The 23,053-nt window shown below is 26.9% G+C and overlaps 1 protein-coding gene across 1 annotated transcript in view; it reads left to right on the top strand.

The window, feature by feature from the left end:
• The window catches only part of LOC112594713, a 301,926-nt gene that overhangs the window by 5,391 nt on the left and 273,482 nt on the right, over window positions 1-23,053 (top strand). The window contains exon 2 of the mRNA XM_025339666.1: window positions 6,107-6,148. The gene's annotated coding sequence lies outside the window, so the exon portion shown is untranslated. The remainder of the gene's footprint in view (window positions 1-6,106; window positions 6,149-23,053) is intronic.

The raw sequence follows: 23,053 nt of genomic DNA, 5'->3' as shown, positions 1-23,053 counted from the left end.
CCGCGTAAAAGGTTATTTTATTTTTAGTTCCTTTCTAAAATATTGAATAAAAAAATAAATGTTCCGAATTGGTCCTGTGACAACTTCAGAAATCGACTGCGCGTAATAGTATTATTTTTATTATACGAAATTAATTGTTTCCGTTCTCTTAAAGATGCTCGTTTGAATTCTTACCTCTACGTGACGATATTTTAATCCGATCATTATAATCGGACTTCAGCACCATTAATGTATAAAAAGTAGGGATTGCATTTGAAACAAATATTTTGTAATACGATATTTACAAATTTACAATTAAAACATTATACAAATTTTGAATTTATCTTTATTCAACTTTTGAGTATATCGTTATTCAGAATTAAAATTTTTAGTATATTTTATAATTTATAACTATTAAATAATTGGAAATTAATGATTTCTTTTTATGGTATACAATATATAAAGTTTCGCGTTATGTTTTGTTTGATTATATATCATATATTTTGTTAATCGTTATGTTTTTTTTTTATGTTATTTAATTACTTATGTTTATCGTTTTCTGTTACTATTACGTTTACAAATTTCAATCGTTTTTTGTCAAATATTACGTTATAATCATAACGTAATTATAATGTTTGCAAACCCTGATAAAAAACAAAGCCAAAATAAAAGTTACATAAAAATGTATAACTATACAATACTTGCACCTTAAACACATTTTTTTAAACTTGAAACACTTCTGCAGTAAACTTGTGAAATGTTTTAATAACACTCCAATAATTACGGGTAACGAGCACGAATTGCAGATATAATCCGCAAGTGCGTAGATAATTACTGCTGAAATACGTGTCAATAAAAAAGTTTTGATTTAATTTTATTTCATATAATTCAAGACTATATAATGCGGTTTGACATCGGGATATAATGAATATAAATATCATTGTTATTGTTATTTCTTGAAACGAATTTGATTCATTGAATACCATTTTAAAAGAAAAACAGAGTCATTTATATTAATACTTATGCGTTGTCTCGGAAAGGGTAAAAATTAATAACAATAATAATGTAAAATGTTTTATGTTTCGTCAATATAAATATTTATATTATTTTAATAATTTACTTACAACACATGCGTATAGTTATCAAAAATAGAATATATAAAAATCACTAAATTACCGTGATAATTAATCTTAATTTAAATTATTTTACTAAATTGCAATAAATTGTTTTAATTTATTAGGAAAAAAATAATAATAGAGAAACATGAAAACTTTAAATTACTACTATATATTTATACAAACATTTTCTCAACAATATTATGGTCATTAAAAAAATAGATATCATTTTTTTGTCGTTAGTTAGAAACCTATGAACCTTGTTTTAAATTTTTTTTTTATGTTTTGAGATGCGTTCACTTTATATTATTAATAGATTACATTTTAAATTTAAACTAAAAGTTAATTAGATTTTTCTCAATGGTTGAAAGTATTAAAAAACTATGTAATTAATTTTAACATATATTTTTATATAAAAACTATTTTGAGTTAATTTTTCTCAAATCATTGTATACTTAACCTACCTTATAAATGTTTCATATTTTTTATTATTGTATTTTATGTTCCTACACTTCAATAATTTATTATTATGAGAACGGTGGGTATCTTACACAATATTATGTAAAAAATCGCTAACTTCCATCCATCCGAACCAATTTTGTGTTGTTGACTTTAATATAATGTGAACTAACTTAATACCAAATTTAAAAGTAAGAACTTTATTACTGTGTATAATGAATAGTTTTTTACAGTATTTTAATTTTTAATCGAGATATATTCATTTTTAAATTGTCATATTATACATATTATTTACTTACGACTACCTACTTACTACTTCTTGTCATCACATGCTTTGACCAACATACAAATATAATGATTTACCTATAAATTGGATAATTGGTTAATTTTCTCTAATTTTTAAAACTAAAAATTAACAATACAAAATAGGTTTTATTGGATGAAAAGTTGCCATGTTTTAAGAGAGAAGCCACAAATAACACAAATGTGGGCGTAACTCAATCTGGACATTAAATTAGAAATTTATCTAAATGTAGATAGTAGATACCTTACATTATTTCTGCTAAGATAATTTAAATATATTTTATTGAAAAAAATTATTCACTTTACACGTATACACCCTCATATCAGAAACGATTATAGTGGTGGTGTATTCTTAATGATTCTTCTGTTAAATTTATTGAATTTTTATTTTTATTTTTACAAATTCAACAATCAGTTACAATAATTAAATAATGTAGTATATAAGTATATATATGATTACATTACATTCTACAATATGGAAAGTATTCATGTTTCGCTTATCAAATTGTTTATTAATAGTTTTCATTTTTATTTAGTCGGTTTTTAGATCAGTTTCTTTTGAATCTACAATTTGATTATCAGAATTGGTTTTGGAAAGCTTTGCTAAATTAATAATTTTCTGTTAGTGGTTGATGGGGCATGGAATCATCTGTAATATTTGTAATATAAATTGTGCTATACTTATCAGATGTAGACAGATTGATTGTAATGCTTCAATAGTACAAAAATTTGATGTTTTTATTTTACTCCATATTTTTATTCTGAAGTCGAAATTGGTCTTATAATAATTATTGTTTTCTTTAATAATATTTTTGTTTTTCAAGTTAATTTTTTGATCTGAGTAATGCATGTATTTTGTGTGTTATTGAGTTGATTATTTTCTTAATTTTCTTTTTGTACTTTGATACTCGTTTTTGGTAAATATTTCATTTAAGATAGTTCCTTGATATTTTGTGGATTATTTAATCGGAATTGGGTTGTTGTAATATTTGATTTGGGGACATTATTTCATGTCCAAGCTGAAGTTCCTTATAATCTATTTTAATTTCAATTCACGTTCATTATATTATAGCATACACTATTGTTATCTATTTTAAAATTAATTAATTTAATTCGATTTTTTATTGCATTATCAAATTATTATAAATGATATAGAGATTGTTCATTTGTTCGTAAATGAATGCTTATTTGTCAATCATATTTTTAGTTTAAACTATCGTTGTATATTATATTTTTATTTTGAATTCAACCTACATGGTATTTAGAAAAATTTAAAAAAAGTCAAAAATAAAGTTTTTTAACAAAGGCCAATGACAATATATGGGCTTTCTATATAATGTTTAAAAAGTTTTGTAATATACTAATTAATATATAATATATATACCATATACACCATGTATGTGTGAAATATGTATGAGAGTTATTTTATTATGTGTTAAATTTCTGTATTAATCTTAGATTATTAATTCATTTAATGTAATCTTTGTTGGATTATGAATTCATTTAATGTAATCTTTGTTGGATTATATAGGATTCAAAACTAACAAACTTCAGATACTGCTTATGATGTTATTTAATTTTAAATGATAGTTTACTAAAAAAGTTAAAACTTGAAGATAAATAACTTTATTAAACTATCACGAGGAAATTTGCAGTAGTTGAATTGAATTTTAGTATATTTCGAGTATGGAGATCCAATAACAATAACTCACAATAAACCTGTGATAGGACTGTAAGGGTTTGTGTTTGTTTGCACGTGAATTGGTTAGTGGACATTGAAAATACGATCAGATATAAGTTTTTGTACGCTGGCATTATTTAAAAGAGTCCAAATTCAATTAAAGTAGTATCCAACTAGGCTACGTGTTCATCGGTTTTCTCTGATTGCGCATCTTATTGTAACTATTACCTATTTTTGTATAAGTACGTAAAATGTTTACATCATAAAACTAATATAACCAAATATTTCGGCCAAATTATTATTAAAGGAATATGTAATTTAAAAAAATATGTGTCTTTTTCGGCGCCTACCTGTTATTAAATTTTTAATATTTGTATAAATAATACCAAGGGATTTATTAACATCTAATAAAGTAATTTATTCAGAAGTGAGAATAAAATCGATTAAACGGTGATTTATTTTATCAATTTTGTTAGGTACTGTATTACAGTCTTGATCATCAGTTAAATCGAGTAAAAAAAAATAAAAAAAATAAATAAAGATTGACAAGGTGGTACCACTCTATATATGTATATACATTAGGTGTCGAGTGGGTAAGTGGATTATTGTTATGGGTGTGTTAAACATGAATTCGAAGTTATATAATTGTATACGAAGATCAATTCTGAGTGGAGACGGTCTGACTATATCACTAAGTAAATTTCGAGTTAAGTTTTTTGATAAAAATATTATAAAGTAAAATTTTATTCTTATTATTAAGTAAGTTCATACATTTCTTTCCGAAAATTTGGAATTTATTGTATTATTATCATTTAATTGTCATAATAATATATATTTATACAATTTTATATCGACTTATTTTACTCAACATTTAATAAAATATTTCTGTTTATACCGTAAAACGGTAAAAATAGATTCATAGTATAATTAAGTAATAATATCTTAAAACAAATCATTATTGCAATCACTCTTTCAATTATGTCCGCTGTGGGGATCAACATTTTTTAAACACTTGTCAAAAATCTTTAAATCAACCATCCTGCACATGTGTTCAATGTAAAGATGACTATTCAGCCAACTATTACTGGGGATGTCCCAAACATAAGGAAATCCAATCTACTCATCTGTCTCGTCTCAAAGTAATCCAACACTCGATCATTCTGCATCGAAAACCCTGTGTAAAAAATGTACCCCTCAATATTGTAAACTCCACTTCAATCTCTCATCTTCATCATCACACATCTTATGCACGTATAACCAAAGGTACTTACGAATCCACTTACCTTCTCCATTAATAATACTGATGTACTTTCGCTCAAAATCACATCCTTCTTCGATGATCTCAAAAATGTAATAAACTCGTTAATCTCTTTCTTAACTACAGTTATTTATAAATTTCTTGCAAAATATGATTATGTAAAAATCAACGTCCTACCACTTTTTTTTTTCTTGAAATGCGAATAGACTAATTTATCAAAAAAAAAAAAAAATAATAACTTAAAGCCTCCATATACATTGAATTAATCCTGATCAGTAAAGATCATCTAAAATCTATCACATCTTTCAAAATACCTGGTTGTCAAACATATCATCGAATTGCGATTACTCGGTTGGTATCACTCACGCAGGTTCTGAAATTCTCATAAAATCTAACACAAAACACTTTATTTTACTTTTTTTTTTAATGTGACTCCATATTCATAGTATAATATAATACCTATACGTAAAAGTTTGAAGTTTGAAGTTTCATGAATAATGTACTTTAAAATATAAAAAAATGATTAATACCGTTATTTATCGTTTAAATTAGTAAAGTTGGTAAAATTTGAACTTAAAATGTCTAAACAAATAATAGTCTTTATAGATTATTTTTTAGATTTTATGGTTCCATTTAAAATACTTATGACGAACTTCTTATTAAACTTTTGAAATTAAGATACAAAAAAAAAAAGGTTCTTATAAATTTCTAACTATAAAATAGATTGCAATTTTTCGCGATTTTGACAAATTTCGTTTAAATTATAATTTAAAACGTATAATAAATGTAAAAAAAATTGTATATACATATTTTTAATATTTTTATATTGACACGAGAAAAATTTATGTGAAATTTTGTATTCATTTTTCTAGAATAATTCCTGTTTTTAACAAAAAAAAAAAAAATTACTGGAAATTTTTATTTTGACTTTTCTTAAGTATAAATTAGATTTAATTTAGTATTCAAAATCATCCTTAAAGTTTAAATTAATGTATTTTATTGAATACTTATGGATGCACACTTACTCAAAAACAAAAACATACATTAATACATTATTGTAAAATCGATGTATTCATCGCTCCGCTCAGAAACTAAAATGATTTAATATGTATGTACCTATAATATTAAATATGATCTCATGAGTTTATTTTTATTTTTTTCGTCATTACATTCATATTGTAGAGCTTAGATTAATAATCATGTTTAATTAAAAGATTTGTTTATTATGTATTTATTTGTACGAGACGTATATGTAAAAGCGTAATAAAATACTATAATTGGTTACATTATATATTTAATGTTTTTTTCTAGATGAACACTGCATGTAGAGGATACACATTAAGATATTCTACGGTGAGTGTACAAAGTTGTTTTATAAAAGCTTGCTACTAATGAAAAAAATTTGAACGTAAATGCTAATGAGTAAATCTTCAATTAAAACATTTGTTTATTTTGTTCTCAGTTTTGCTTAAATAAAACGTTAATAACACTTTAATGATGACTGAGATAACTAAAAAATAACAATACTACAAAATGTACAAAATGCATACGGTTCAACGGTTTTAATAAATTGCGATATTATTATAGGTAAAATGATTTTAGCCAACTTTTTTGTGGATAAAATTTAATGAATAATAAACCATATGTTTGTTGAAATTGTATCTATTATTAATAGATACATTAATACTAAAAACATATTTTCAATTATATTGTGATGTCTTTAGTTATTTAGTTTTTTATAATCATAGTCGTCTTAACGGATTTTCGTTACTATTTTTTTCTGAATTTAAAAATTAATGCAAGCATAAAATATATTGATGACGCTAATAAATATTCATAGATATAAATGAAAATATATCTATAAATGAAAAATGAAATGCCTTAAATCCAATTGTTCACATATTACAATAAATAAATATAAATATAGCATAAAAGTATCAAGGTATTTCATAGGTATTGATGTACTTATACACAATACCTGCATTGTTATTTTATGACTAAAAATACAATATACGTTTATAGGATTTAATGTATACTCTTTAGTTGGTAACAATGGTATGGCATGGATGTTCAGGCGATTTTGTCTTTCAACGCATCGAAATCACGTACCCTATCCAATTATACCTTTGTCAACCACAATAATATAATAATTAATAACGATGAAAGTTCAGTAGGTACACGCCATCATCTATTCTTAGGATTCATATGGCCATCTACTACGAATGATACGAAGCGACAATAATGCACAATAGCACTTTATTTATATACCTATTGAATATTTTATCAAGATTTTAATTGGTCGTTCCGAAACCTATATATTATACGATAAACACAAATAAATTATCTTTAAATAGATTGAATTCTCGATAAGCATTGAATAGCCTACAAGGAACATGACGCGAATATTATTGGCGACTGATATGTATTCTATCCTTACGATTAACTTGGCTTTGAATTCTTGGAAAACGGGTTGCGCATTCATCGATCGGAAGTGGTAGACAATAGTAATATTCGTTAATAAGACTCGTGTTACTTAGAACATATTTTAATTGTATTGTACTTAAGCGTATATGTGGATGAACACATATCATATTATTATATTTATTATATATTACGTATAATCCTATACTCGAAAACATAGCATTATCGAAAGTCGTGTTGAGAAGCCGATGAATTGTTGAGATTGGTGCACAGAAAAAAGGTGGCTACGACCGTTGTGAAACAGTTTTAAGACCTAAGCATAAAATACATTAAAATTATTCAGTCGACGATCACCTATCGATTTTATCATAGTCGCCACTCAACAATGTTCAGAGAACCGTATAGGCTTATAAAACCTCACTAAGGCGATTCATTAAGTACATTTATGGACGGACGCGTTCGGAAAGTTGTCGCACAAACATGCATCGAAAACTCGTAAGGTTTAATACCTGAGCGGATGAACGACTTGATTGCGATAAACGCAGTCTAAGGTCTTGTCGATCTTACGCCTGTTATTTACCATGTACTAACATTTTAAGTTTAACGCAACGGTTATAGTGGTAATTCGTTTTTGCGTTTTTTTTTTCGTTATTAGACGACTAGGGTTTGCAAGTGCGACGAATCTCTGGCCATTAATTTCGTTATATTATAACCAATTGTTTTCACGTCAAATATTATAAAAAATACAGGTTGTTTCATTAAGAACACTGAATTTGATTTGTTTTTTGTGTTTGATCAACTTAAAAAGATATTCGCGGTACAATCACGTTATTGCGTGAGAAATTTGAGGGTCTCCTCTTTTCACGGTCAGTTCCAAGAATCGTGTGATATTATACATATTTTTTTTTAAATTTTATCAAAGTTCATGTTTAAAAAAACAAACCATGAGCCATTGAAAAATTTAAAGATGAAATTCTTCACGTTATTGCTGAAATTAACTCAGACGTGTATCAGCGAGTGATTGTCTATACTGTTACTAAATATTTGAAGCTTACTAATGTAGCTAAGACAAACATTATATGTTCGATGTTAAACATTTTCATGTATAAATGAAAGGGTTTATTATAATACATATTCATAATACTTTTTCGATCAAAACAAGTATTCGAATGAAGTTATAGCAAAATTTAGTCCGGCATTACTTATAATATAACACACTGCATGAATACAATATTGAGCTGCAGTGACGAAATTGGTGTTAGCCCTCTCCAGTTCTGTGATACGTTTATTTTACAAGTTTTCTAAGAATTACTCTACAATAAAGTACATAAAAAGTCACTTATGTAAATCATCGGTTTTTCCGTTTTCGTAAATATTTGAAGTCCATATGATTTAATAGCTGTTATTTAAAATTTTGGTATTTACATAATATTTTAAAATGAGTAGATATGGAAAATTCTTGGAAAATCTTAGTAAAATAATCGTATAATGCGCATTATAATAACTTTCAGTACTACCTATATAATACAAATGACATATTATAAATATTAAGTATTATCACGTATTTCATCATTGATTAATTTTAAAAGTTGGTGACAAATATATATGTATTTTTTTGTTTTATACATAACCATAATGTGCATGTATGTCCGACGTATACATCATGTCTTACGCATAATAGTGTATCATTTTGTTCGCGATACAGCCAATTCGAACGGATTGTCGTCATACTAACGAGTGATGACGAACATTCGAGAAAGATTATTGCATGACTTTGTGCCACACTGATACGGTTACTAGATGATTTATCTACAGTAAATATATATAAATATATTTATGATTAATAAATTTTTAAATTATAATAAAAGAATATAATATCTGTTTAGTTACATATTATATTATACTCGCATTTATATGTTCCTTATGTAATATATTATTAATTATTTTTTTAAAAATAATAGCGTAGGTAATCTAGAATTTAATTAATGAATATAAATCATAATGTTCAATTAAAAATTTAAAAAATAGTATACACTATAATTGAAGCCTAAGTATAAAAATGTTCTATTACTACTTTATTTGCAGTAGGTACTTAAAAAATGTAAATTATGACAAATTAATCGATAAAAATATCTCTCCGTCGTTCTAAGAAGTCATTTATAGCCAAGTTGATCAAATTAAAATAAACATGGTGGTGGATATTTCATATACTCAGAAGAGTTCTCACTGCCTTTGACTCCTTTTCGTGTGACATACGTCAAAACATTAAATGGGCAAAGGTTTCTCTGTTGAAGTTGTGACCATGATTGTTGTAATTAAGATACCGTGAACTTTGTCATTTTTGATTCATGTTTAATATGTTAAATTATAATAATTATTAAATTAGGTTATCGATTAAGATAAATAGGTATACTATTAGTGCTATTAATGTTCAAATTTGATCAAACTTATAACAGAATAACAATACATTTATATGAAGTGAAATATTATCTTGTTTAGTGAAAAAACAGATTAAAATTAAATATTGAGTATTATTTTTGATATGTCTACTTAATTCAATTATAAGAATATATTAAACTTATAGCTTTACATCACCCGAATTAATTATTAGGGTTTTGGTTTTCTAATACTGGATGTGCACAAATGTTGGAATAAACATTTTTAACAAACATTTGGTTATTCAAATCATTATTATACGAGTATTGGGTATTTAATAGTTAATAAAAAACTTGATTTGAATGCTATGTACCAATATAGTTTTTTAGATTTAGATGATACTCTTTTAAATATTATTTCAATTCTTAAAATATAACATTGATGAATGGATAAAATTAAGTAAAATACATAAAATTAAAAATTAAATGAATGAATAATATTTTAGATTTTAAAAATAAGTATTTATATATAATATATAATAAATACATTATAATCTAAAGATTAAAATAGCTGCTTTATAAAAGCTATTGGTTTAGTAAAATTCTAGTGAAGTATAATTCTAAAGATAAATGAAAAATATTCAAACAATTACTGCATTAATATATTAGTAAATATAATACTTGTTAAGTGAATTTTTTTATATATTTTATCATATTTAATTTTTTGATATTATCTTGTGTCATATATATAATAGTTATATCAGTATTAATAATATACATACTCTTATTTTTATTAATTGGTATTCAAAATGATACAAAGTTTTTTTGAATGTCAATCTACAGTTAAATAATGTTGTTCATAGGACATAGACTATTTGTTATTTTTTAGATATGAGAAAAATAAAGTCTTATTTTATAGTTGTATCAAAAGAAAGTCAAAATTCATGTTTTAGAACAACTTAAAAGTTTCAAAAAATTTTAAACTCTATTGTTTTTAAAGTAAAAAAATATTTACAATTTTTAATATATGGCCGAACATTGAGAATAACTTATTGTATATAATACACTTGATGTATTTTTCTAAGAACGATTTTATACCTTGATTTAATGGTTTTTTTTTATATTACCTATTTATTATTTTTTATTATTGTTATTTAGATTAAGATTATTATAATTTATAATATTGTAATATTTATCATATATAATATTTAAAAATACCATCAAATAACTGTACGTCTAATAGTCATTTTAATGTTGTTGTTTTTATGAAAATAAATCTCACCTATTGTTTTTAAAAAGCTTTTTTGACAATTGAAAATCTTAAAAAATTAAAATTTTAAAGCTTTTGGTTAGGGTGTTGGTGGGAACCTGTTATTATGAGAACAAACTTATTTATAATTAGTCATATTTTTTGTGTATCTACACCCATCTATTGTATATATATATATATAATACTAATACATCATATAAAAATAATTGAAAATTAAAAACAATTATAATTGGACTTTTTCATATCAGATATTGAAGATTTCATCGAGTTTGTTTTACTAGTTTTAAAGACGAATATGAATTTTGTAAAACAGTAAAATTTTTTAAGTACAAGTAAATTTAGTATAAATTTGAGAAAATTTTACAATATTTATTGTGTGTATTATAATAACGATTTGTCTAATATTTTTATATTTCCATTTCTTTCTCATCTGAAAATTATTCATATACCTTTGAAAAACTCCGTACAAAGGATAATATAACTCGTGTTAAAATGAAATGGTATAATATAGTGAGGACTATAGAGGATTTTCATTAATGAATTCAAAATGAGGTTTTCCTTGTGCTGTGTAATTCTTATTCATACGTACGTATAACGTATAAGTAAGAAAGAACCACAGGGCTGATGTGTGTGGTGTGTATTCATACGAATGTACTTTTTTTATATAAATATTAATAATATAAACCGTCATAGTGGAAATTTTAAAATATTACAGATAAATATACATATCTCATGTGAATATTTATATCTTCTCGAGTATTTAAGTTTATAAGAAAATATCATCATCAAACAATAATTGTAATTATTATTGAATTAATCATTTAAAGAGTGATAAAAAGTTATTAAAATATTTTCGCTAATAAAATGATTTAGAGAGAATTTTAGTTTGAAAAAAAATGTTTTCCAGCAAAATTAAATAAGCAAATTGATTAAAACGGCAAGATTTTAGTGATTTTCGTAATTAAAAAAAAATACCTAAAATAATTGTTAATAATATAAAAACGCACACGTTGGTAATTGTAATGCAATTATAAACTGATTTTTTTTTTAAATAAGTGATTAAATTATACAAATGAGAAATACGCCCGTATCACGTACATTATTGTAATACAAACAAGTTTTGACTTGAGGTTATCATTATTATATTATATGCATAAGACTTTCTTAAACATACTTACCTGTTCAAAGAAAAAAATATTGCAGTTATTCCTTTTTATTACACAAATATGTTATCCAAGACAGACGAATAATAAAATAAATTATATATATACAACTAGAATTTATATTCGTTGAGTTATTCTTTTCCGATTAAAGTTTTTCGAGAAATAATAATGTGATGTAAAATGTTTTAAATAAAGTTCCTAAGCATTCAAATTAAATAATAAAAAAATGACACGTTATTTAATTCGTTTAAAAATCTCGGTATCGCATGTTAAGAACATCTAAAACCATGAAAACTTTTAAGATTTTATCGAGCCATATGAAAAAGGTATTTCATTACGTCTGAGTAGGTATGTGTTTGGATGAACGTGTGTTTTTGGAATTTCGTTTAATTTTTAATAAAATGAACGACAAACACACTGGAAATCTAATAATAAGAAAATAGCAGTAACTGAGGAACACAAACATACTGTCATATCATCACTCCTAAAAAATACCAAATAACAAGTATATCATGTTATTATAGTCTTAAGAATAAAAGTATTGTTTTACGTAACATGATCAATTTTATTAATAAGATTGTAAAATTATTGTACTTAAATAAATTCAATTTTATATTGGTAGCTGGGTCGTTTGTCATTAAATTGCTCAAGAAAAACGGTTGCATGAAGATTAAAAACGGTTAAAACGATAAATATTGTTATAACATACATACTATGTAATATAATATTAATAAGTATATGAATGTATTATTATAACTATTGAGATGATATTGGTATTTTTTTATGTGTGAGAGTAGATTAAACAGTGATTAAAGAATGATCGAATAGTCGTATTGTACAATATTTTTTTTTTTACCTTTTTAATATTTCGTTATTATAAATTAACAATATTATTAAAAATGACATTATAATCGGACGCCGTGTTTCGTTTGAATCGACTGATTTATCGAGAAAACCGCAGTCACGTTTAACGGTTATTATTGTTATTATATTTTAATCGGTTTATTCGATTTATATATACGCGTTAATATTATGTTTATACGCACGCGCGCGTTATAGTGAATTATCTTTATCGACTAAATTAATCGCGTTATGTATATACTATATACTATATAGTACATATTATATGTTTATATATATATATTATATATATACCATAACGCAGAGACACATGTGGACCGCGCGCGCGTAAAACACACACAATTAAATGTAATTTTCAAAACGTTTTAGGAATCCTCGACGGCGAGAGTAAATATTTACGTTTTAGGCGTATATTGTTCGCTGTGTGTTTTAACTCGATTTGCACACACGCTTGGACCGACAGCCGGTGGTGTATCATAATATTATTATATAGGTAGGCACAACGCTGTAGGGTGGATGGACCATGCATGGTATTTTCCACTGTATTATCCATAATATTATAATATACTCGTAATAAACAGTAAATACACGGTGGGCTACCTTGTATAATGTACCCGTAACGGTTAAATATAGCGACAACATTAATAATTGTCTGCAGCGTTCGAATCGAACGAATGCACAGTAATAAAATATCTAAATTACTAATATATAATAAACTTAGTATATGGTAATATACTAACATAAGTTCCACTATAAGCACTGTGTGTTCGTTATAGACAACAATAATACGCACACCTCTCATTCGTTCGTCACGACGATGGACGAGAAACACTACCAATCTCGATCCACGTTTATCTCAGCATAATGTCACCAAAATTGTCAGAAACTGTTATTGCATGAGACACAATTAATTTCAGCACGTGCATTACGATGGGAAGATAGGATAAGGGTAACGATATCACAGTGTTAAGCGTGGAGTTATTCGTTTTCGTGATACCTTTTGAAAAATACTTACACACACAATAGACTATGATACTATGATAATTCATTATTAAATAAATAACACAAATTTCCTACGATATAAATGTTAAACATTAATTCGATATTAACTTTGATAAATACAAAATTATAGCATCAGAGTCCTGTGTTATAAAATCAGTGCCGTCCAGATAAGCGACTAATGGATGCTCGGCTGCGACTAGACGATTACATAATGCTTGCAGTCAAATAATTAGAGTTTGGATAGATTTTCCAAGTACTGTATTTTTTCTCGAAGAAGTAGCTGTAAATTATCGGTGTTACAGGAAAACTTATACAAACTTTAACATGTAACTAATTTTTGTGGACTATAGTTATTTACTGATACATTTAATTATTTAATCATTAAGATACTATAAGAACTGTGCCCTTATGATCAATTTAACATTTAACTCAAAATATTTCAAACAAATATTTTGTGAGCTTAGCTGTCGAGTGAAGTGGAAAAATGTTTTTACAAAATATAAAAAAATGTAGCTAGGTATACTTATATTAACTAAATATGCTCTCGAAATTCCTCTGCGCCACTGTTTGTACAGGTTTCGAAATGGGAACGTATATTTTATGATTAATACCTATCGACCGCTGAGTTATTACGAAGAAGATTATTTTAATTATATTTGAAATAATAACGCAATAATCACATATTTGGTTATATTCCTCTTTTTATCACGGGTGACCAAATGGATGTAATTTTAGTAAACCAAATTAATGCTCTCAAAAATCTTCCGGTGACTACTGATTATCACTATCGCATTATTCATCTCCACATATACCCATATACGTAAGTCTAAGTAAATATACAGTTTTTGGCATCCTGCAGTGGTATGGGCATACATTGGTATACATTTTCGTATTCTGCCAGTGGCGCGTTATATTATAGCAGGTACCTATATATTATATTGTTTCGAGACACTCTCGGGAGCCGTCGAGTCTACGGTCATCACATGAGTTAGTGGCTATCTATATATATATATAGTACCTCGCTATACTTATGTTCGTAACTATGAGGGATTAGAGTCGCTCTCGTGCTCATATGGTGGAGGGGGACACAAAGGACAGCTATTTTTTATTTATTTTTGAAGACGATGACGAGAATAAAGTCATCAACCACCTAGAAAATCATTAATAATTCGTGAGACGATTAATTGCGTTTGTTGTACGACCCCGGTCATAATTATATATAGGTACTATATACAGTATATATAGTATTATAATCATATTATGTTGCAATTGCATTTATATACACCATAGATATTATAATAGATACTATTTCTCTCTCTATTATTCTCGCACTCTCTACCTGGAAATCAGCGGTTATGTTATTAATATATAGGTATTATAACATTTATAACGAATAGGTTTATACATTTTAATTGAATTAATCCGTCGTTTTTCGTATTATAACTTATAAGCAATTATTTTGTTAGTTTTAGGTTGATTGATAAACAAAAGATAAATGTTAAATATTATCATTTATCATTCTAGAAAAAAGATTTTTTGAAGAAAAAAAAATTGTGAACCTGTGTATTTGAATATTTCTGGAGAATCGTGTTTATGAATAAGTTATATTATACTTGAAATAGGTGTGTTTGTGCACCGTCACCCGCATGCGGCGCGGCGGATGTCAACGTCCAAATCCTTCCTCGTTCCCGTCGTACCCTCATCAGGATTAGCTGCGTGCCCCGTGCCGCCAACTATCTTGAGTCAACCAGTTGCGTGTTGACCATCGTGCGTATCGGCCGATAAAACGATTTATTTTCTCGCGCCCTCGTCTCGCCGGCTCTTTTGTTCGTGAATCGGTGTGCCGTTTTGACTACGGATTCCATCGACTTCGGTGCGGTCTTCAGTGTTATAGATCCTACTGAGACAGCTTCGGACTTTATTGTCAAGTTTTTCTTACGCCCCACGACGCGTGTTACCGACCATCTTTCGACACCATGCCTCAGACCGTGTGCCCTTCGCGACGTGACCGCCATCGGTTTTTTACTTGTCGTTGGTGCGAATCCCCCCGGTGTGATAAGCCACTTTTCAATTGCGTTGTGAGTGGGTGCTCCGGGTACCCCATACACGCCGCCGCCGTTCGTTTGGTTTTCGTGTGCTCGTCCGTGAGTAGGTCCACGAGGTATCCATCCGTCATCCGTGGTGCAACGGTGCGCATTTCGGCCATCTCCAGGAGTGCCAGTTGACCCGATTCGTTGACGTCGGAACACGCATGGCACACTTGACAATCGGTGTCGTTATCTCAAGGCGTTAACGGCTGTCGTTTTATCACCATCGCGTTAATATATGACTATTATTTTATTTTGTTATTCTCGTTCGGCGTGATTCAGAGATCCGCCAACGTATTTATTTATTATTAAAAGGTGATAATATTCAAGAGAAATATGTTTTTGTGTTATCCGTTCTCGTAACGCAATATTAAAGTACCTATTCTTCCTAATCCACCACATTTTTAGAGGTTCCCTCATGGAGGTGCACGTTTGCCAGTAACGCGCGATCAGCTAGCGATAGACCCTCAATAGCTCCGCAACGGTGCGTCGACAAGGTGCATCGTGTAAATTGATTTGAGCTATGAGGTACATTATAATATGTATATATATACATTATACATATTAGGTATATTACATGATTCTATTCTACGATAGTCGTAGTTTACTTGTACGACTTACGTACTCAGGTCTATTGTGTTATGTATTTACGTGTAGTCTGGTACTGAATTGATTAATTCTGAAATCCAATAACATTTGAATTACTAATAAGTAATAATTTTTCGTTTGATACGTGTTGTGGTGGAGCTAGTCGAGGTGCGTTATGGGTTTTTTACGGATTTTTTAGTGTTTTTACAATCCATTTTTTTCCATGTCATAATATACTACTACTACTATTATTATCATTGTACTTGTTCTAGTCTACAAGTATATAGCAGACGAATATATACATATATATATATATAGATATTTCATCATTTTGTGACGTGCTCGTGTGTTCCCGTGTGGAGGCGTTGGATGTCGCGTGAATTATATTGGTACAAAAGAGGTTATAGGTCTCCACGCCGACAATAGAACCAACGACCAACGTAGTAAGAAAAACGGCGTGAAGTCGAAACCATAAAAATAAAAAAAAAATAAAATAAAAAAAACGAGTATAACTCGATTGGGGACTGAAGTCTGAGTGGAAATCGTTTCGGCGGCGGGCGCACATAAATATGTTATTTGTGTGCGGCGTGGGTATCCCGGGTGACATCCACGTGAGGGGTTTTCCTATACATGCCATATTATATATATATATATACTTATATTCTGCTCTGGGTGATAAATGACCAGTGGCGCGTGTGCGTGCCCCTTGCCACCGCGACCACGCTCACACGACCCTCGTCATCGGAAACGTTTTAATTCCCTCGTCGTCGACACACGCACATGGAAATACCACTATGCCGCAATGCACTGCACGACAAGGTCTCCTATCGTCCTTACCATATAGGTATATAAACGTATTCGTGTATAATGTCTATAATATAATGTGTAGTGTTATACATGTATAAATATTTTGCCGTTTCCACTGATACTGCCAGTTATACTGTCAATATGATATGCGTTGTATGTTAACATTATAATATCATATCATTAACCATTTACTAGGTGTAAAAGTGTGGGAGAGTACACCATGATTTCTTTATTACTAGCCATGCATGATCTTAGGAATATTGTTTTTGTTTTCTATTAATTTTTTACAACATACTATGTAGTATTTTTCTGTGTTTATTATATAATGATCATTTTTTAATTAAAAAAAAAAAACACATGTTAAAGATGTTTATACCTTTTATACGATATTGACGGGTTTACGATATAATGATCAACCTATATATAGGAGACGTATTAGATTGTAATAATAATAATTCCGTAGTCGCAGTTGAGAACGCGATCTTTTTCATTCTTCAATCGAGATAATATATATACATATATATATATTGCAGTGACACCGTGAAGAAGATTTCTCTACCAAGTGAGGGTTATTGTTGTGTTTTGCCGTGCGCGCCCGCCTCCTGTCGCCTGGGAATAATTTCGACCCGTAGTCGTCGTGCTAATGTACCTACTCACACACACAACAGAGAAACAGCTACTATATAAACAGACAGACATGATATTATTCTTGTTCGTCAGTAGGGTTACACTAAGCCCATCGATAACAGATTTTTCAAATCTGCGTTTGAATACGAAAATAAAATACGCATAATAAAAAACAGCGTGAAGCAAATTATGGCGTGACCCGAGTAGTAAAGTGAATCAATGGCTACTAAAAAAAATGATTGTATGATTGCTTCTAAGTAATAAAATATCATCTTGTTACAGTACTCGTAGTTTTCAACGTATTCAAATTAATAGTTAATTTAGCTCTCAGGCCCTAGAAATAACACCAGCGCAACTAGTGTGGTTTTAAAACCCATATTATTATACGCCCCCACTCAAATCGCAGAAGTGTTTTAACTGTAAAATATTTTATCACACACTCATCAACACTCGAGTATAATATTTTTTGTACCTTTTCCTAAATGTGTGATATGTGTATTAATACAAATGAAAGTTTCAATTTGTATTTTAATATTTAGCAAAATATACATTAATTACACTATATGTTTAATTTGTTTTATAATAAGATTGATAAACAATAAATATTCATAAATTCATTAGATAGTAAAGTTGTGGGATGATAGTCCCAAATAAGCCATAGACACTACGTAAGCACTTTCCGTTCATACGTCATAATTAATTAGTTCATAGTGTAATGAAAAAGTTTTGTATTTGTTCAGTTTTTCTTGAAAACACCTGTTCTACAACTTTTTCATTTATCACCCTTTCTTTTATGCAAGTTCGCTGTATTTTGATCTGTTTAAAGCTTTTATCTAACATTGTATAATTCATTAGACCCTACGTCTTATGTCACTTTTTATTCTAAAGAAAATCGAGCTTCAAAAGATATTTATTTCACTTATTTATTTTGTACATAAAAGGGATTTTTATTTTGTTTTGCTACTTTCCGTGAGCATGACATTTGTTTACTCTGCGCTAGACTTTACTTTAATCCATCAGTTATAGGAAATTTATAAAAAGTAATAAAGATGTCTACTTTAGTAAATACTTGCACTCATGATAAAAAAAATAAAAAAATTATACAAAAAATAGGGTTTTAGCGTTTTTCTTTCATACAAAGTTAATATATTTTTAAGTGCATAAAAAATTAAATAAAACGATTTCAATACTAGTTTTTCATATTATAAAAAGTATTATATAACGATGGAGTTATTTAAGTATAAATAATCTTTAAGTGTATACAATAATACATAGTTTTTAAAAACTTTAAATTTTAAAGTATAGTTGAATTTTAATCATTTTCTAAATAAACTTCTTAACTTAGTATTATTAAAATATATTCAGAACATTAAAATATTATAGTTATAACTTAACTTAATAGCATACCATGTTTATAAACTAAATAATGGCACTGTTCCAAAAGGGACTATTTGCTATTATCTTCTTAGTTGAATAATAGAGTTTTTGTATAATTTAATAAATAATATCAGCTTATTGCAATGAGTTATTATCATTTCTGCTTATTAAATCAAAGTATGTAACTTATTAGTTTTTGTTTCATTTAATATTAAATATTAAATAGTTCATGCATGATAATTATAGTATAATATTGTATAATTAAGCAACAGTATGCTTTAAATATATTATATTAATATTCGATACTCGTTATATGTAAAAAGTAAAGCAAATAAAATAAGATTTATTTATTATTATTCAGTGTAAAATGAGCGCATTTTAAATAAATTATTAATAATATATTTTAGCCATTAAAAATCTATACACATATAAAGAATTCGAAAAAAAGAAAAATAATTAAAAATACTATTTCATAATTTTTGATATTATGATATTATAATATAATTTATATAGTTTTATCATGTTTCTATTGAAATCTAATTTATTGTATAACGATTTGTTTGGCTTAATTTTTAAAATATTAAATTATTTTGCAATCAAACTAGGTTTAGCGTTTACAAACTATATTATTAAAACGGTACATTTGTTTAAGTCATAATACGTTTGTTTTGTTTAATTAAATCAAAATAATGTTTTCAAAAATAATCAAAAGTGGTGGTTTTATTATTCATGCATTTTAATTAAAAAACTACCGTGTAACAGTATAGACGTTTTTATAATAATAACGAATGTTATTAAGATTTAAAAATTAATGAATAGATATAGTGAAACAATCTAGTTCATCCATTGAAAACTTTATTGGAAATTTAAAGTAAAGATAACACGCCCGATGTGTACCATTACATGAAGTTTCTATAAATTAACTAATTTAATTAATTTAATTATAAGAGTTGAATATCCACCATTATTTAATGCCGTTTGAAAATTATATAGTTATTAAAACTACCATCAACCAAATAAATAAAAATGTTAGTGTGCCAATTTCAATTGAATAATATTTCTATGATCATATTATTATGCGTGTTTACCTATGCATTGTATGCAAATATATTATTACTTCGTTCTGTTTTTAGCTCGGATGATATTATGTACTAGGTACTTTAAATGTCCAGAAATTTTCAACTTTGAAATTGCATTCACAAAGTATCACGTAAATGCGAGCAAGTTTCATTTCTTTTGTTTCATAATATCACTTAAAAGTTGAGTAAAAAAGTAAAAACCAGACTACTTGAGGCAAAATAGTGGCCACTTTTGGAATTTAACATAAAGCACATTAAAATTTTCCATCCTATTATTCAGTTATTTTTAAAATTTAATAATACCAAATAAGAGGGCTTGTAATTGTTTATTGTTAAGTTCTTTTAGTTCGATGCAATGTTTTTGATGATGTCTATGTGTGGCATAGATCATAACACTTTTATTGTGAGTATTATTATTATTATTTAAGAATTATTCATGTAAAATGATTATATTTTATTTTTTTACAAATTGATATTCGATCGCTGGTTTTAATCGTATTATTGTCTTATATGTAAGATTTATTGATTTCTGAAGGTTAACATACATAACATTACTGAAATATAATAATAATAAAATATGCTCTGAAAAAATCTATAATAGTTCTCATTGTTACTGAACTTATTTTTAATTTTATAAACACAAAGTTACAGTTTCAACTTAATAATAAATTAATTAATTAACTTAATATAATATAGGTATACATGTGATATATACAGATTTTATACTCGTAATATTATTAAAGACATTATAGTTGTTAATAATATAATAATAGTCATAAATAAATTTATTATAATAAATAAAATGCTCAAAAGTATGTTTTATTGTTAAAGGCTTGATATTAGAGATTTTTATTGACATTTTTTAAATTTTTAGAAATTTGATGTATTTTGTATTTATATATATTTAATAAATAATATTATACTACATTATATTTTAACACATTATTTTAAAATGTTAATGTTATCATAATTGTATAAAAATAGTGCGAATAGTGTCTGTATGTTTGTACTTTTATAGAAAAAAAAATCTGAGACCATTGAATTTTTTTGTGTATTTTTAAATTATATTATATTTATAAAACCAGTTATAAAAAAAAAAAATCTTCCATTTAAAGTAAAACGTTGAGTTCTTTTAACAAAATTGCATTTAAAGTCTTGGAAAAAAATGTCGTACTTCTAAGCATTATACTTATTTAATTAAACGAACTTAGGTTACGACAAAATAAGTAGTTGTAAAACCAACCACTATACATATTATAAACGTTTTGTAAGCTTTTATAATATGTATTTTAATAATAAAACATAATATAGTTATCGTTTATTAATTGAGCGTATAGTTATTAGTTACTAGTTAATAAATATTCGTATACTTCATGCATAGTTTTTATTTATTTCAATTATTTCTATCTCTTTTATTGGTTTTTATATTAACTTTAAAACTTGGACCATTATCGTTTAATTTATATACGTGTTAAAATAATAAATTGCATATTAATATTGTTGTACATAAAATAAGTGAAACATATTTTTGGATAAGAATATGTATTATTTATTTACATATCACACTTATAATATATATAAAGTTGAAATAAGGAAATAACATCTTATTTATCGTAATAATAAAAATGTTAATAATATATTTTATAAAATCATTGATTTTTTATTGATTTGTTGGCTGATAGATTTATTTTTAATTAAACTAAAATTGAAAGAATAACCAAAAACTATATTTTTTGATTAATAATTTTATGTGAACACTTAAAATTATATGTTATTATTAAAAAAAAATAAAATATTTGATAAAAAATAATACGGTGAAAATAATTAAAGCTTAACATACTATTAATGTGGTTCAGTGCAACTACTGAATTAATGTAATAATTTCATCGATTTAGTATCACCTTTGACGAAATCCCATTTCCAGTATTAAAATTAAATATTACTGTATATTTACGGTTGTTTTAGTTTATCTGGTTTTTAATCCTGGTGGTGTTTTAAAATAAAACGTTCGTTTTGATAATATATAATGTATAAACAAACATTATATTTTTATTACGCGTGTAATTAAAAATAACTTGTACCCGTCGCAAAGTGAGATAAGCAAATTGACGTCCTAAATAAATCTGTTTGCATTTCCTCATGTTATATGTTTTAGATTTGACCCTGATAACCTTTGATTTTGGTCGTGGATTTCATTATTATTAAAACCGTGTAATTATACACGCGTACGGTTGAGATGGAGTGACACGAAAATCATCTGAGTGTTAAATTCAAAACAACTAATATTATTACTGTTATAATATTATTATTATTGTTGTTTTTATTAAAACCTACCATCTCTCGTTTTTGCAGTACACACGAATCTTTCTATGTCGTAAACATATACAAATACACGAGCGGACCATGCTATACACCTCTCAGTCAACCAACCCTCTTTTAACCACGCGTGTGGTCCACTCTGGTAGATCCCTTTTTAATGCAATAATTATTATAATCCATTGGCTATACGGTCGCTATTTCGCTAATACCTAGAAATTAATGTGGTGGTCCCAAGGTGAACGCGCGTAGGGTTCTAGCCGGATTTATGCGTTTGAGGGATAT

Source organism: Melanaphis sacchari, unplaced genomic scaffold (genome assembly GCF_002803265.2).
Source record: "Melanaphis sacchari strain LSU unplaced genomic scaffold, SCAv2.0 Contig23_pilon_pilon, whole genome shotgun sequence".
NCBI lineage: Eukaryota > Metazoa > Arthropoda > Insecta > Hemiptera > Aphididae > Melanaphis > Melanaphis sacchari.
This window is presented reverse-complemented; position numbering and strand designations above follow the sequence as displayed.